This window comes from Formica exsecta, unplaced genomic scaffold (assembly GCF_003651465.1).
Source record: "Formica exsecta isolate Colony F162 unplaced genomic scaffold, ASM365146v1 scaffold192, whole genome shotgun sequence".
Classification (NCBI taxonomy): domain Eukaryota; kingdom Metazoa; phylum Arthropoda; class Insecta; order Hymenoptera; family Formicidae; genus Formica; species Formica exsecta.
This window is the reverse complement of record NW_021849218.1, coordinates 280,280-291,941: the sequence shown is the minus strand read 5'-3', so window position 1 is coordinate 291,941 and position 11,662 is coordinate 280,280.

Here is an 11,662-nt window from a genome sequence, read left to right as displayed (position 1 = left end):
AGTGGACATGCGGTTTTCTCCCCCATTGGCTCTGATAGTTTGACAATTTTGATCCTACAATCGTTTAAGCGGACAAATATATCCACGAAAATTGAAAATCGTGAAAGTTTAGAGGAGGTCGCTGACTACGTGTGGCGAGAAAAAGGATGGGAAACTAGATTTTGAGAAAGTGCGAGAGAGAGGTGCGCAAAAAGGAAAAGTTAGGGACGTGGATTGAACGAGAGAAAGGGATATTACAAACTCAAGAAACGAACCTACAGTATATGTGTACGTACCAGCACGATCTCACGTACCAGCAATCGTTGTAGCGTGCTGAATCAGCTATTTCTACGTGGATACGCCTGATTGGATGCGGTAAAGTGACATCGAAACGCTCGGACGCCGTCCGCTCGACGACACAATCGAGAAGGTATAACAATCTTAACTCCCGATTAAAAGCTTCTGTCTTCTCTATATTATATATTGATAGTAACACATGTTGTTTGCGATAATAAATTACGTTTTTTATTTCTGTGATTAAAAAATAGAATCAAATTATAAAATTTAATTGAAAGAAATTATTTAAGTCTAAGTATATACTGGGGAGAAGAAGATGAATGTTTGTATATATCTGCGTTTTATATCTAATTTATAATGTAGCAAATATTTTATATCAGATATATAAAATATTTATAGAAACAATTTAAAATTTATATCTATAATTAAAAAATGTTGGATGATTTTAACCGTGCATATGTAGCATTCATAAAAAAATTATCTTTGTGAAAGAGAGAAAGAAAGAAAGATGTATTTAATGAAACTTGCAAATATTAGTTTTATATTTAATTTAGATGTCTTACAATTATAGTATAACCTATTAATTTAATACAATAGAATTCTTAGTAAAGATAAGATAGCAAATGATTAAAATAGACTTATATAATAAATAAAATTAATAATGTATCGATCAGTTTACTAATTAAGCCATCTCCAGTGAATTAATTTACGATTGTTATTTGTTGCTTAATTAATCGCTTGAACGGTTATAATGCTTCGGATATGAGATTAATATCTGAATGCATGATTACGTTGATATTGCGATTATACGCACGATCAATGGAACGTCCGAGAGGGGGGGGGGGAGAGAAAGAGAGAGAGGGAGACGCAAATACGCATAATTCTCTTGTAAAATGCAGTACTGCTATATCAGATTTATTCTCTGTTTGTCTAAAACACAAAGAGAATATTGAGCAGAAGATTTTATCGATAAACTATATTAACCGGAATAGAATCGTTATGTCATTAAATATGGTTTAGATGGTATAATTTGCCATTGAGCATAAAGGCATCATTAACCAATTATTAATTATGCACAGTCATGAGAAAAGAATATAATGCTCATTTGTCGACATTTGTCAATGAGAGAAGTTCCATTAATAATAAATAAAATTAGTTAAACATTAGTCAAATTATCCTATCAAATTATGAACGTAGTTATTACGTTGAGATAATTACATGTTATGGTCTCTTGCATTTAGTATTTGAATATTCGTAATAACGTATCACACGGTCGCATATCGTATGAAAATAATGTGACTGCTATACATACAAAAGCGAAGATCTCGCTCGGATAAATTGCAACAAACATTGATACATTATATTTAAACAATTATGCGTATTTAATTATGATTAAATGTGAAAACTATCCTTTCAAAGATACGTATAATTACACTTAAATTTGTAAACAGTGCGGAGAGAGAAAATTAGAGTTTCCTCTAAGCTTCGCGTTATATGAAGATTAAACACGTGTTAATTTAGTGTATCCGTATTGTTCATAAACATTATTCATTTTAAAAAAATCACATGGTACACGATTTGCACGTAGATAATTCGTCATTATTATATTTTCTAAGTGTTATTCTGCAATTTTGTTGCGCGCACGTTCGAGATTATATCCTCGTGAAGCTATTCTACTCTCGTCGGCAGTGTTGCTGCTGACCCGCATAGTTTTCCGCCTTAAAGATTTATTTACCTTATAAATGAAATCCGATGTCCCGCATGCCACGGTCGGATGATTCATGGTGCATCCCTTCGAGTGTCACGCAGTTCATGCAGCGGGAATACAGTTTTCGTGGCTGCGGATAATAGCCCAACCGATACCGACTTCTCCTCTTCCTTTCCTCACCCCTCTCGTCCTCTCTTTGAGGTGCACGAAAATCGAACTTGAACGGAAATGCGGAGAAACGGAGAATCTATTGGCAACCAGCTCCAGCGGTGCGCTAACAAACAGCGAAATTTATCGTCTCGTTTCATAAGAACAGACTTTACCTATATCAGCAGACTTCAATTCTCTTTATAACGCAGAAATACATTTCATTGGATCGACGGAAATCCTAATAATCTAACTAATATTATTCTTCACATTTTTTTGTGCGGATATCTTTCCATTTGAAAAGACAATTTTGAAATTTACAGATTACTTCAAAATTTTTTTTTTTAGATATCGTAATAAATGTTTCAATACGTATAGAATAATTTTAGCGATAATTATGTAATAATTTAACGGGTACAATCTGCGTATTATAATCATCTTTCAACTTTTAATTTATTAAAACAATTTTACATACATTCGCAAACAAGACAATGAAATTATTTGTACTCGAGTCGGACTAATCGTTTGTGTTAGTCACTTTATCCGTCGATAATGTATATGGATTATAACTTCCATGATTCCTGATACACTGTCGCATTTCGATGGAGATATCCCGGATACACGTCATTTATTGCATTCATTTTCTCGCTTAAAGCTCGATATTTGCAGTTGCCATAATTTATGCAAATTTCGTTTCGCCTATGCAGCTATCGTACCCGTTACCATTAACGATGTTATTGATGCATATGATATATACGTATTAATATTAATATCTCGTAGTGTTATTCGATACTTCGATTTCATTGTATGTATTATACGAATAGCACGTCGATACACGGATTGTGACATCTTGCATCGTCACGCGACTCATCACTGCGATAAACTTCGTAACAGCGGGATAAGTGATCGCCGTCAACCGTTGACAGGTTAGCGTCGACCAGTTAGCGCCGACTGTCGATACCTGTCAATCATTATCTTCTACAGTCATGCCTCTTATCCGGCTACTGTCATGTCTCTACACTCCACATATAACTTTTAGCGCATTCAAAAGATGCGTCAAAAATTATTATATTTTTCTAGGAAATAGTACTTTTTATCAGTGTTGTCGATAATATTTTTAATCACTTCTCTGTTATTAACAATTTATTTTTGCATCTTTTAGTTTATTATTATATTTAATAGCGATACAAAATTATAATAGCATTTTGTCATATTTAACGGAAATGATCTAAGCAACTGAGAGTAAATTGCGGAATGTAATGTAAGTAATAAGTAGAAATACCGCAAATTGATCCGCCAAAAGAAATAGCATTAAGAGCATAGCTTTTGACAAGTAATATGCTCATTTTTAAATCAAATTTAATATGTATTTTCAAAAACTATTAATGTTGAATAATTTTAATGCAATGTAGCGTACATGATTGTTATAATAATTTTATTTTGTATCAAGTATCGTTATACACATGACTTTGCGCGTTTTAAACTACTTTCATTAATTGTTGATTTAATAAGGTAAACTATTATAAATTAAGTTTGATAACTGTAAGTATATTTATTCTAATTCTGATAATCAAAAATAATAATATGTACATTTATTATCGAATATAATTATAAAACAGATATTAATATATTTATTTCAATATAATATATACTAAATATGATATATTAATAATATCGTTTATTTATATATATTAAGACCAATTTAAATTATTTAAAATAAAATAAAAGAAAAAAATACACTTACATTCTATTTTTTAGAGTATTGTTTTTTTATTTATTTATTTGAAGGAATTAAAATTGTCGAAAACAACACTCGTAATAATTTATAATAGCAGTTGTTCAAAAAGAATAAAAATATAATAATACGTAAAAGATTTAGCGGTAATTATTGCCGCATATGCACTAGAAAACAAAAATAATTTCTTTTTCAACATAAATGTCAATCAAATTAATACGATCTGAGATGCGATTTCACTCCGCTCAATGAAAATCCACATGGACACGCGTGCGAAATTTATTTCGTTCTCCCTTATACCGTGGAAAAAAAAGTTTTATGACTAATATGCGATAATGTGCCATCCAATACATATATATTCTCCCGGAGCCTGATAGAATTGGAGACCCGTCAATACCAGCCGCCGCAGATGCCGGGCCGCCACTGCTGTTCCGCCCGGCATACTGCGCGGCAGTAAGCGACCAAACTTTCCTCCTTAGTTAAAGTATCAATATTTTTAGATGGCGCGGCTTTCTTCCCTTATACCACGGATGTTATTTCTTCGTCGGTATTGATTTTCTTCATTTCACTCACTCACCCTCGTGGTTACCCGCGGCAAATTTCCTCAAAGCGAATACCTAGTATTTCGCAAAAATAGAAGTATAATGCTTTCGAGGTTAAACAAAAAATCTCGCACAACTTTATATTACGTAATTGAACTTTCTTAGAAGAGTATTCCGTCGTAGAGGTGAACGAGAGGGAACGTTTTGTAGCGTGCAACGCACCATTTACGTTTGCCTGTTTATATACAGTGGTGCTCACGTTTCCGGCAAATAAACGCGGAAGATTATTATTGGTGATGTTATTATACGCTTCATTATACAGATAACTGGTTCGCTACAAGCGTATTACCGTAATCGTACAGAGAAGTCTTTATAGTCAGACAGCCTGCGATAATTACTATACTATCTAATGTTAAGTTACGAATATAGAAAAAGAGAGATAAAAAGAGAGGGACATAAATAAATATATTATTAATAAATTTTATGATTTATAAACAATATTATATAGAGATTATTATCAATTTTAATTTTAGAAAAGCAGAACGATATATAGAAAGGGAGAAAGAGAGAGAGTCTTTTAATTAAAAAAATTTTACATCCCTCAACTTTTAGTAGTATAGTAGTAAACTGGAATCTGTAATCAGTTGTGAAAAAATTGGTTTTCTTTTTGGCTGTGTAAAGATATGAGTTGTTGTTACATGTTTCTGCTTGTTTTTAATTTGATGATGGAACTATATGGATTTGCGTAAGCGACACTTGTAAAAATATTAAACCGTCGTAAATATTATTTTATTCGATTGAACAATTTCACGTATAGATAGCATGCACACAAATTCATAACAGCGTGTATATTTATAGCATACATTTTTCCGTAAGTTTTACAAATATGTAAGTTCTTTTATACTAATTCCAGGATTAACCTCAATTATACAGTGCTCGACCGGTTGTGGTTAACATGTAGCTGCATGTTGCTGCGATTTACAAAAACAATTTTTTTTTATTTTGTAGAATTAAAGTAGCATCTTATACTAAAACTAAAATTTTTATATATAATCATATAAAAAAATAGAAGAAAGGAAAAGGAAATAACAATGTCGATATTAATCACTGATTTGCAAGAAAAAAAAAAGAAAAGAAGAGAAAAGAAGATTTTGTTTCACATGAAATAAATTTTTGTTAATTTCTGATAAAAATGTTCATTAAATATAATTGTAATAAAAGTGATTTAATGAGTTACGTTTTGATGACGTTCACTTTCCGATTAGTGCTGGCACGAAGGGAAACGAATAATATATAGAAAGAGAAACGGACGGGCCGACAATTTACAGCTTTCGCCGAGCAAAACAGACCAGGATGGAAGTTCCTTGGCCGCTGGTATGCATCGGAAGTAAACCAATTAACCGGTTGCAAGTTTCGTAGAAATCTGAAACTTAACTCTCGCGGTGCTTCTTTCGCCAAATTGTAATCCGGCATCTTGCCGGCGTTGCACGGCGTTTTCGCGCAGTGTGGCAGAAAGTAGAATACTATCTTGCGGGGGCGAGATAGGGTGCCGTCGACATTCGGGCGTCGTCGACGGATGTTGTAGAGGACGGCGTCGACATCGACGACAACAACGACGACGACGACGACGACAACGACGATGCCGACGCCGACGCCGACGAGGAGAACGAAGACGATTCGAGTGCCTGCAAACGAATTACGTTGCGCGGCCGAACAAAAACAGCAAATCCGGTAATCTTGTTTCAGACTCGCCGGCGAACTGCTGCGAGTCGTAAGAAGAGCAAACGTTCTACTACTTCTAATTAATTTCTGTTTGCGTGGTAGTAGCTGGATGGAGGAAGACAGCTATCAACGAGGATACGGGTAGGGAGAGAGCGAGAGGACTAGATAGTGGGATGGAAACGCGGGACTGCAGGATTGACATTCACTGAGCGCGTTTTTATGGGTCCTCGTTAAGACTTCTAACATGAATTGTCGGCGAAGTCCGACGCAAGATTCGAGACACGCTGTTTTGATGGTCGACACTTTACAATGTTGCGACAGCTTTGAGACAGACGCCTATAATGCGATTTAGTTGCGATAAACGATATATTGGTGACATAGAAGAAAAAATTAATTTAATAATCGCTTAGGTATAATATTATATCAAATAACTAAAAATATATATCTTTTATAAAAGTTTTTTTTACTTTTACGCGGTCTTTCTTTTTCTTTTCATAATTATTTGCTTCAATAAATATTTTTAAAAGATTTGTAAATTTGTACATTTTAAAGTATCAAGAGATATTTATATCAATAATAACAGAACAATTAAATATTCTCCATGAATTAAAAAATACAAACAAGATTTCAAGATAAAATCTGAGAGCCGAGTATAATGAGAATTTGAAAATAAATTAGCTAACAATTAACTTCGAAAAACAATTTTTTTTTGCATTATGCTTAAAAATTTAAACATTTTTTATTAAGTATTTTGTTATATAATTGGAGATAAGTAATTTAATGCTTTTTGTTTATAGTAAGCAAAAATATGCATATTGGACATATCTTTCTCGTTAACATTATTATTATTTTTTGGTATTATGGTGTATTTCTATATTGCTTTTTATATTGCTCTAATAATACTTTTATTTTTAATACATTTTTATTGCAACCACATGTAAAACCAAGAGAGTTCGCCAAACGAACATCAAACGATGTTACTTTTTGCGTATCGCGTAAACCAGATGCGCAAAGCTGTGGCTTTTTTCTCCTTTTATAGAACATTCATCAATCAACACAAAGCGTCTCATACGCCGATACCCTGCGGGTTAAAAGTCAAAGTTGTGCGCGATTAAAGTTCATCTCGCGTCATAATATGGAGATTTTGGTGTGTTTTAAAACAGCATACATCCGCAAATCGCAAAATGGACGGTAGAAAACTTTCTCTCTAAGCAGTAAGGTTTCTTTCCGAAAGATTTCCTACGATGAATAAATGCGGGATGGTACGCGTACGGTCCCCTTGTCGTTCCCACATCCGATATCGTGAATAATGCAACGGACTTGGGTCAATTCGCTAGCATGGAAAGATAGGTGATTTGTGTCGGAAAAATTGTACGACAGAAGTTGCTTGAAAATGTCGTGCAGCTATGATTTTCCAGTAAATGCAATCTTGATGCGATTGTACGATTTCATGTAATTGCCTCGATCATGCTCTTTAATGGATATATGTAAATCATAATAATCAAAATAATAATTTTTATTGACAATTAATATAATAATTAATATTATAATAACTTAAATTTGTGCTTAAAATAGATGGCGCGGAAACAGAGTAATATAGAATAAAATAATTAAAATCTTCAGATAAATAAAATAACACAATATTTTTTTTAATAGTGGAATTAACAGGTTTACGTTTTTTAATGCGTGATTTTTTCATAAATATTAAATATATTTTTCTTCTCGATACTTATTTCTACTTCACTTTATTTATATAGAAATTGTTTTCTTTTTAAATCTGTCCTTATTTATTTTAATTTTAATTTTATTTTAAGTTATTATTAAGTTTCTTCCAGTAGAATTTTTGGTGATATTTACTGAATATATTTTATACGTTTATACGTTTAAAAATAATATTAACATAGTTGATTTTATTATATTATATTTTATACGTTTACACGTTCAAAAACAATATTAATATAATTGATTTTATTTTTCAATATTTTGGTTTACAATACGCATTTTCTCGGTACGCAAAATGATGAATAATTACAGATGTATTTCTCGCAGCGTACATCAAATGCGAAGTATAATTCGTGAAGGGAATCGAGATGCAATGCCCAAGCGGGATATGCGCTTGCACTGTGGACTATTGTTAATTTATCAAGCTATGTACTGTCGCGTGTGATACGTACACATTTCGCTTTCTCGCTCTCCGCCGTGCAAATGAAGGTGTGCGAATTAACAAGCTGTGATTTGAATATCTACACCGATGTGAAACCATCGCGTTCTGTCACGTACGCGTGTATTGCTCATACAATTAGATAAGTGCGTTTGCGACAAAAGTTGAAGCGGGACAATACTCTCTGTCCGAATGCACGATTCGACTATTTAAATGTTTGGCTGTTGGTTCACGCGCTCTGTCCGCGAATATTTCCCCCTCAAACCCCGGGCATAAGTTGATTTTTTGAAAGTATTCTACGCTGGCCAGGAAGAATTATAATAGTCGGATTCGCGAGTAAATTTACCAAAGGATATTAAGACGGTAAGAAAAGAGTCGACGGTCTCAGCTAAACCTTGTCACCCTTCAATTTTCACGTACGCAACCGCAGGGTTCGAGAATGTTTTAAAAAATTTGACGTTGTTTGACAAGATCAGAAGCATCTTGACTCTTATCTTTTTATTCATTAATATGCCTTTTTGATTAAAAAGATATTATTTATATGAAATATTGTCTTTACATTATGTATATATAAGTTTTAATATTAACGATTTTTTTGGGGATAGAATGATAAAAATTACAATCAATATTATTATGGTTTTTTTTTGCAATTCGTATCTTTATGTATGCTGTATTTCTAATGCCTTTATCAGCCATATCATATTTTCTATTGTAATGAGATCGTGAAGCGCGAGAGATATATTCGCATAAAACTGCCTTCCGAAGAAGAGCCGTAGATCTCGTTCAGACAGTTACACGTGATGAAATGCTGCACCGGATCAATACTATTGGAACGTTCCGTAAACGTCACTAAAAGTTTGAGACAAAGAGTAATGTGATATTTTATTCTCACGTTTTGTTTTTGCTCATAAAACACGTCTCCGCAATCTCTATTTCTCTGATCTAAAATGAAAACGATTTTTGTCTTAATCAACAATTATATGACATTCCATCTATTAACTCATTTTATTTTTATTTCAAATTTTATATGTTCAACTATACAGAGAGATAACAATATAATTATTTTTATTATATTAATTCAAAATGTATTTTACACCACAAAAGTTTATAGGATTTAAATTGATACGCGAATTTATTTATTCGTAACACGATTATTTTATTCACAACTCAAGCAGATACTTTTGTTTTATAAAAATGTTTGCTTTCCGCGCATAATCTGCAGTATTTAGAATGCAGTATAAAACTATGGAGAATAATTCTTATTAATGAATTTATCAAATATTTTCCTACACACACACTGTCAATTTTTTATAAAATTAATATAATAACTCTAAATAGTACGTTTGATACAGGCTATTTTACGGATTAAGTTTAACATAGGATATATTGAATGTGTTGCATGTTGAGTGCATTGCTCTTAGAGACACAGCCAGTGTTTCAAGGCACTATAATTAATAGGCAAGTTAGTTTAAGAAGATCCTAGGTTAAAAGACAATACATCCATTAAGCACAGACTCTCGGAAATTCTGTTCTTTCATGGTCTCTAAGGAAAGATTTTAAGAGAAATCTACTGTGTTTTATATACTTGCGCTTATCTTTTCTTGCATTAATCTTGATTCTACACTTTTATTGAATCTACAATAAGAAATAATTATTATACTTGATTGATTTTGCTATTTTATGTAACTTAAACCATCGGTCTTATAAATAAAGAAAATTACATTTGCAAAATAAATAACATAATTATGTTTACAAATAAATAGGTTATATATTCAACGCTTTATTCACGATGCAAAATTAAATTTTTGCTGCTTATTCAATATCGCAAAGAATTTCCTAGGCGAAAAAAGCGCGTGCATTCGCCGTCTCTCTCAAAAGCAAATTATGCAAGTGGTATGCATTATTGCCCTTTAATACAGGGCTATTAATTTGCGCTCTACGGTCATTAGCCACGTTCCACGGAGGTGTATTAACTTTAGACACTCTTGATGCATACACGTCGTACCAGACGTGATGAAAGACGTGCAATCTGCCGCCGCACTAATGTTGCTGTCAGATGCCCAGGTGCTGCTTGACCCGTGTAAATCGATCTCAGCCTAAATTGCATCGTTAACCACTCCATCGCGCGACTGCGTTTCACATCACAGCTCATTTCGCTCGATTTGTTCGGACGACATTATAGCTTAGAGGTTGCCCTTTCCGATCGTTCTACTGATACCGTTTTATTGCAATCATCAAATCCTTGCAATGTGTAAAAAAATCGACATGATTTCACATTTTGAAATCAGTCAGTGTCAAAAGTCCATCTAAAAAGAAATTAATCTAAATTAATCTTTCTTTAAAATTATTTTTTGACATATGGCTATCCCTCTGTATCTATAAATATTTTAGTAAATAATTCAGATTTGATCTACATCCTTGCATTTATAGGCTTATAATATATTGCGCTACTTTTTATTTATATTATGTTACATACTGAGAATTTCTCTCGGTATTTATCTGCTTGATAAATGATTGTCACGCGTCCCTCATTATACGCTTTTAACAGGGAGAATGCTCTTACTAGGATGTTGGATGTATCAAAGTTCGTCAGAAGCGATATAGGTTGATCCAGAATTGATTATGGAAAATTGGATATTACGCTGATATTAGACTGTTACCTAAGTTCAGGCGAGTGTAATTATTGATTATCGACGATGCTGTTATCGCCCATCGTTTGCACACCCATGCGTGGACGCACGTGATACATTTGCATAACCACATAGTAACAGCAATCGCACAAAAATCCAATGGAAATAGCTCGTCTACGTTAAATTAGTAGCTGTTCGCTCTCAGTTGGCACGGCTTCCCCTACGTTTTCCTCTACGGGGCAATCGAAACGAATTATCGCACGAACTTTCAATTGGAAATTTAAACCGGTACTCACTGGCTTCAGTTTCCCAATTCTGATCGCAGATTGGGGTCGTAAACTCGAGATAATTGGAAGGTTAAGTAGCACTTGAAAAAAGTGGATAAATCGCCACTTCTTTGAAATCTCCTGTAGACGATAACAATTCAGAAGAATAACGGAGCGACGAATTGACTTAATTACTTTAAAGCCAAAAGTCGAAACTTTTAAGTTCTTCTGTAAATTTGCATATATACATGCAATAACGTGTTTTAATATAAATACAAGATTAGATTTAAAAGCTTGATTTGATCGATTAAAAAAAAATCGGTTTTGATTAATTAAGCAAAATTACTTATTGTTAGAACAATAGTAGTCTTGATAAAAAATTATATATAATTAATAAAAAATTTAAAAATTAAATATAAATTCTATAATTTACATATAATATTTAAACAAATAATTATCGTTATATACAATATAT